This window comes from Natrix helvetica, assembly GCF_964273705.1.
Source record: "Natrix helvetica genome assembly, chromosome: Z".
Classification (NCBI taxonomy): domain Eukaryota; kingdom Metazoa; phylum Chordata; class Lepidosauria; order Squamata; family Natricidae; genus Natrix; species Natrix helvetica.
In genome coordinates, this window is record NC_138554.1 from 27,687,839 (window position 1) to 27,693,838 (window position 6,000).

At 41.8% G+C, this 6,000-nt stretch overlaps 1 long non-coding RNA gene across 1 annotated transcript; it reads left to right on the plus strand.

Moving 5' to 3' along the window:
* The first annotated feature begins 1,851 nt into the window (after positions 1-1,851).
* Positions 1,852-6,000, plus strand: LOC309382040. Its single transcript, XR_014173617.1, has 3 exons — positions 1,852-3,121; positions 4,696-4,760; positions 4,855-6,000. It is a non-coding gene; the product is annotated as an uncharacterized lncRNA (long non-coding RNA).

Consider the following 6,000-nt stretch of genomic DNA (forward strand, 5'->3'; position numbering starts at 1 on the left):
CCTGATCTAACAAAGAGACAGTACACAAGATAAGAATTTTAGATTGGCAACAGTAATCTAAAACATTGAGTCAATCAACTAAACAACAGTTTGGATATTTGGCAAGGCATTACAGTAGTATGTAATGTATGTAACAGTAGTATTTTGTTCTTCTCAGAATCCGTGAAAGTGCATTAGAGAGCCTTTTATGGAAGCTTTTTATGGTATAATACCGTGATGGCGAACCTATGGCACACGTGCCACAAGTGGCACGCGGAGCCATTTGTCAGGGCACGCGAGGCGCTGCCCTGTCAGCTGGCCAGCGCGCATGGGCGCGCTGGCCAGCTGACTTCATCTTTTTAAAAGCCATTTTTCGCCCTCCCCAGGCTCCAGAGGCTTATTTAGGAGCCTGGGGAGGGCAAAAAGAGCCTCCCCCGCCCCCCCGGAGGCCTTCCGGAGGCTTCAGGGACTGTCCGGAGGCTTCCCTGAAGCCTTCGGAACGCTTAAAACCACTCTCCGAGCAAACCGGAAGTGACTTCCGGGTTGCTCGGAGGGTCGTTTTAAGCGTTCCGAAGGCTTCAGGGACCGTCCGGAGGCTTCCCTGACGCCTTCGGAGTGCTTAAAATGACCCTCCGAGCAAACCAGAAGTCACTTCCGGTTTGCTCGGAGGGTGGTTTTAAGCGTTCCGAAGGCTTCAGGGAAGCCTCCGGACAGTCCCTGAAGCCTCCGGGGCGGTGGGGGAGGCTCTTTTCGCCCTCCCCAGGTTCCTATAAAGCCTCTGGAGCCTGGAGAGGGCGAAAAAAGCATGTAAAAATGGGGGGGTTGCGCGTTGTGCATGCATGCGCACTGGGGGGGTTGCGCGTTGCATTATGGGTGCGGCACGCCCACACACGACCCCCCTGCGCTCCCCCCACTTCTGGCACGCGAGCCAAAAAAGGTTCGCCATCGCTGGTATAATATCTCTACTGACAAAGCAGAATATGGGTGATCAGATAGATTTAAGGCAATAACCCAGTGTTTCTCAACCTGTGGGTCACAACCCCTTTGGGGGTCGAATGACCCTTTCACAGGGGTCACCTAAGACATGGGCACACGCTGCCCTCTTCTCTCTGACAGCTGCCTGGTTAAAAAGCCATCCTCCATGGCGTTTTACCCTGGGGGGCTCCGCAGAACATCACAAGACTGATGCCACCACATCTGCCCTCTTCGGAACAGGTCCTCTTCAGAAGGACGAGGCCCCACTGGTCCCCTTCGCATTCCTCGCCTTCCAGCCGTGGCCCCACGCCGTGGAAAATGTAGGAGTGTGCACGCCCCACACAATTACAGCCCGGAGCAGGACCAAAGCCCCTCTCCCAACTGGCCCTTCCTTTCTCGGAGGGCTTCGGGGGGAAGCTTCTGCAGAAGCCCGGGTGAGTGAGAACAAGTTCCCACCGTTACAAAGTCTCTTAGGCTATAATTGTATGGGGTATGTGCGCGCGCCTATGTTTTCCACAGTGTGGAGCTGCACCAAGGATCTGGGTGGCCGGTGATGACTCTGGAGCTCATCCGCGGGGGGACCCTGCCTCGTCTTCCCAGATGGGCGCCGGAATCATTGCCAGCCGCGCAGAGCCTCGGCAAGGCTCCACACCATGAAAAACATAGGCGTGCGCACCGCCCCTGCACAATTACAGCCTCGGAGTCTTCGTTAGTGGCGGGAACTTGTTCTCACTTGCCTGGGCTTCTGCAGAAGCTTCCCTCCAAAGCCCTCCGCGGGAAGAAGTGCCAGTTGGGAGAGAAGTTTTGTTCCTGCTCTGGGCTGTAATTGCGTGGGGCGTGCGCACGCCTATGTGTTCTATGGTGTGGGGCTGCGGCCGGAAGATGAAGAACGCTAGGGAGACCAGCGGGGCCTTGTCTTTCTGAAGAGGATCTGTCCCTGAAGAGGGGAGATGTGGTGGCATCGGTCTTGGGATGTTTTGTGGAGCCCCCCAGGGAAAATGCTGCTGCCAAGTATTTTTAACCATATATTTTGGTCCTATGACTGCAGAATGCTGCAAAAAATCATAAATGCAGGTCAGTTGTTGAGTGTTTCAAATGTGATTGGAACACTCAACAAGGTGACCACAGTATATTTGTCTGTGTGTGTGAGTGAGAGAGAGTGAGAGAGAGAGAGAGAGACAGAGAGGGGGAGGGAGGAAGGGAGAGACAGACAGACAGACAGACACACACACACCCAGACACACACCCAGACACACACACACAGAGTGAGTGATTGAGTGAGTGAGAGACAGACAGACAGACACATACACACACAGAGTGACACACACACACACGGACAGGGAGAGGGAGAGACAGACAGAGAGAGGGACACACACACACAGAGTGAGTGAGAAACACACACACAGAGTGACAGAGATGGGGGAGGGAGGAGAGAGACAGAGTGATACAGAGAGACAGACAGACACACAGAGAGAATGACAGATAGAGACAGAGAGGGAGGGAGGGAGAGAGAGCGAGAGACACAGAGTGAGAGGCAGAAAGAGAAAGAGAGAGAGAGAAAGAAAAGAAGAAACAAGAAAAAAAAGAAAAAGGAAGAAAGAACAAAAAAGAAAGTGGGAGAGTGAGATGAAAGAAAGAAAGAAAGAAAGAAAAAGAAAGAAAGAAAGAAAGAAAGAAAGAAAGAAAGAAAGAAAGAAAGAAAAAGAAAGAGAACTTATGACCACAATTGAGCCCAAAATTTTGGTTGCTAAGCAAGAGTGTTGTTAAGTGAGTTTCACCACATTTTGTGCAACTGTGCAACGAGTTGGATGCGCCAAACAATGCTCTGCTATTTCACATTGCGCATACTGTCACAAAATGTAGCAATGCAGTTTACTATTGTTATATTAAGACTGTTACCCATGCTACATCATGCTTCAAGACAAAATTTCATTTATTTGTAGTTAGAAATACATATTTCACAATATAAAATTACATATTGTTTTTGTGATTAATCACTATGCTTTAATTATGTTCAATTTGTAATAGTGAAAATACATCCTGCATATCAGATATTTAGCTGAGCCGGTTGTCCCTTGTCCCTTCAGTCCAGCTTACCTGCTACCTCTTCGCCTGCCTGCTCCCTGCAGCATCCATCGCATTGGAAAGCTGCTGATTCTGCCTGCTGGTAAGTGACCCGGTATTTTTTTGTTTTATGCTTTTAATGTTTTTTTTAAAGAATATTTTATTTATTGTGTAATTTGTGTAATTTAAAATTGTTTTATTTAAAAGTATTGAGTATAGAATTTTCAAAAATGGTTTATTTTAATTCATTGTTGATAGAATCTTTTTTTTAAATTGTCTTAGACTATTTTAAAAAGATTCTATCAACAATAAATTAAAATAAACCATTTTTAAAAATTCTATACTCAATACTTTTAAATGTATTGTGTATAGAATTTTTTAAAATCGTTTTATTTAACAGTATTGAGTATAGAATTTTTTAAAATGGTTTATTTTAATTTATTGTGTGTAGAATACTTTTAACTGGTTTTATTTTAAATTATTGTGTATGGAATATTTTTAAATGGTTTTTAAGGATTTTTTTTATTTATAGAATATCTTTTTTTAAAGTATTTTTAGGGAATTTTTATTTATTTATTGTTTATAGAATATGTTTATTACAAGAAATGTTATTCCTTTTTGCAAATGTTTTATTTGTGATGCAATATGTTGCTTTTAAGTGTGCAGGTTGGTGCATGGTTTATGTGTCTCAAAGTGGCTGCTTTTCTATGGGCAGGCCAGGTTGGTGCAAGGCAGCTTTGCCAGATTTTGTGTGTTTCTGTGTGATACCTGGTTGTTTAGGTAATTGTGAGGTGGTTGCTGATTCTGTGAGCTTCCTGGCACTGCCCTTTATAATTTCCCACAATGCCTTGATGGTTTTTATTCCAGTGGCTTTGTCTTTCCTGTCCTTAGGGTTAGGGGAAAAAACTGGTTTTGTCTCTTCTGGGGGGAAATTGTTATTTTTTGGTTTTTTCCTAGCATTGTCATAGTATGTGTGTGTGGGTGTGTAATGTCCCGCAGTACATTAATAATGATCAAGTACTAATAATATTTCCTTATACATTTTAGTGACCTTTCCTTACATAATTGGTGTTTTCTTTCATACTTTTAGATTTCTAATTTCTGTTTCTGTTAGTTAGCAATTGATAAAACAAATCTCATGTGAAAAAGTATTCAAAGCCTTCTTGATTTTAATTGTCAATGTATTCCTTCCTGCACATTCTAATATTTATTCATTTTCATATCTTTGTTTTTCCACTGTTGTGCAAACGCAATTCCAGCAGCTGTTAACATGTGTAAAATTAAATATGCATTGTATTCCCTTTAAAATGCCCAACCAAATATTACTGGTTTTAAGTCCATATCTTGCTTTACCATTGCTTCTAACCATGACACCACTAACTCTTGAATAGCTACTTGGTCTGTCCTAAGTACTGAACCTAATTCATATATTCCTGTTTTTTGAGCTGAGGAATAAATTTCAGAAAAAATAAATCTGTATTGCTCTGTGAATCTACCTATGACATTCATTCTTGATCTAACTTCTTAGATGAAAAACTATATCTTTCCTGTTTGTTGGGGGACATCCTTCCTGAAAAGACTGTACATTGTTGGTTGAAAGCAGAGGTCCCTTCTGTTACCTGTAGTCCTCAGCTTACAACCACAATCGAGTCCAATATTGTTTTATTTCTTCTGCAGTTCGTATTATTTAACAGGATGAAGAGGCAACAGAGTATGACCGCTAGGACAGTCATCTTTCCTATGTAAGTAGCTGTTTTATTGCTTTGTGTGCTTGTTTCATCCTTAATATAGTAATGCAAGCAATTAAAGCCTTCCTTTCTGTATCTCTTTGTGCAGGCCATGCATTGGAGTGGTGACTTCAACATCCAAAAGGACAGTAATCTTCCTTTTCTATTATTTTGGGTGCTGGCTTCATCCTAATGCAGTGCATTCAATGAAAGAGTTCATTTCTGTGTCTCTTCTTTGTGCAGGCCATTCATTTCTATCAGAAATCATTAATCACTTTTTTCCATTGTTCCTTCTTTCTTCCCCTGTTCTGGCTCTTGAGTTCTGCTTTTATTTCACAAGAAAGTCATACTGGTGTATTAATAGTAAGCTTACAGTTAACAATCTACATTTTCTCTTCTCTAAAGAAAGTGAAATTGCATTTTTAAAGTTTCAGTTCCCCATTCTTCTTTCTTGCAGCAATTGTTTTGCTCAAGATAGGTTGAAAAAGGAGTCTGAGGAAGACTCTTCATATCTGGTTTTGAATGCAGCATGTGCAATGAATGCATATTTTTCTGCATGGCTTTCACAAGCATGTATGCCCAGTCTGTGAAAGGTGCAATTAATGATTAATTTATGTCCTGTCAAGTTGACATCAACTGTTAATGACAACATAGATAAGATGTTCTCCAGGACAATTGTGTAACCAGGTTTTTCAGGTCTTTGAAGGATGTTCCATCACCATTGTAACCCATTCCTTCTTCTTACTGATCATCTTATTTCGTTCCATCTTTCCCAGCAATAGAACATTCTCCAGAGAGCTGGGTCTTTCCATAATGTGTCTGAAACAGAATTATTTATGTCTTGAGTAGGAATTCTGGATCATTTTTTTTCCTGGGAGGCATTTGTTTATTTTTCTGGCTGTGCTTGGCATTATCAGGAGTTTTCTCCAACACCAAACTTCAAATCCATAAATTATCTTCAAAGTCCAACTTTTGCTTCCATGGGTGGTCACAGGGAAAACCATTGCATGATTCTGATCTTGATAATGGTTTAATATACTGCAAGTGAAATGTTTTCATTCTTGTGAATGTAAACATAAATCATTTATTAACTCTACGTTTTATTTTAATGAAGCAAAGTACAGGCTTAAGTTGCCTCTAATAAAGCTATAATTACTACTAATCATCATGTAATTTATCTTAACAAGGCCATCGCAGGTTAAGATAAATATAAAGACTAATTTATTTATTACGTTATAAAATTCATGAAATGCTT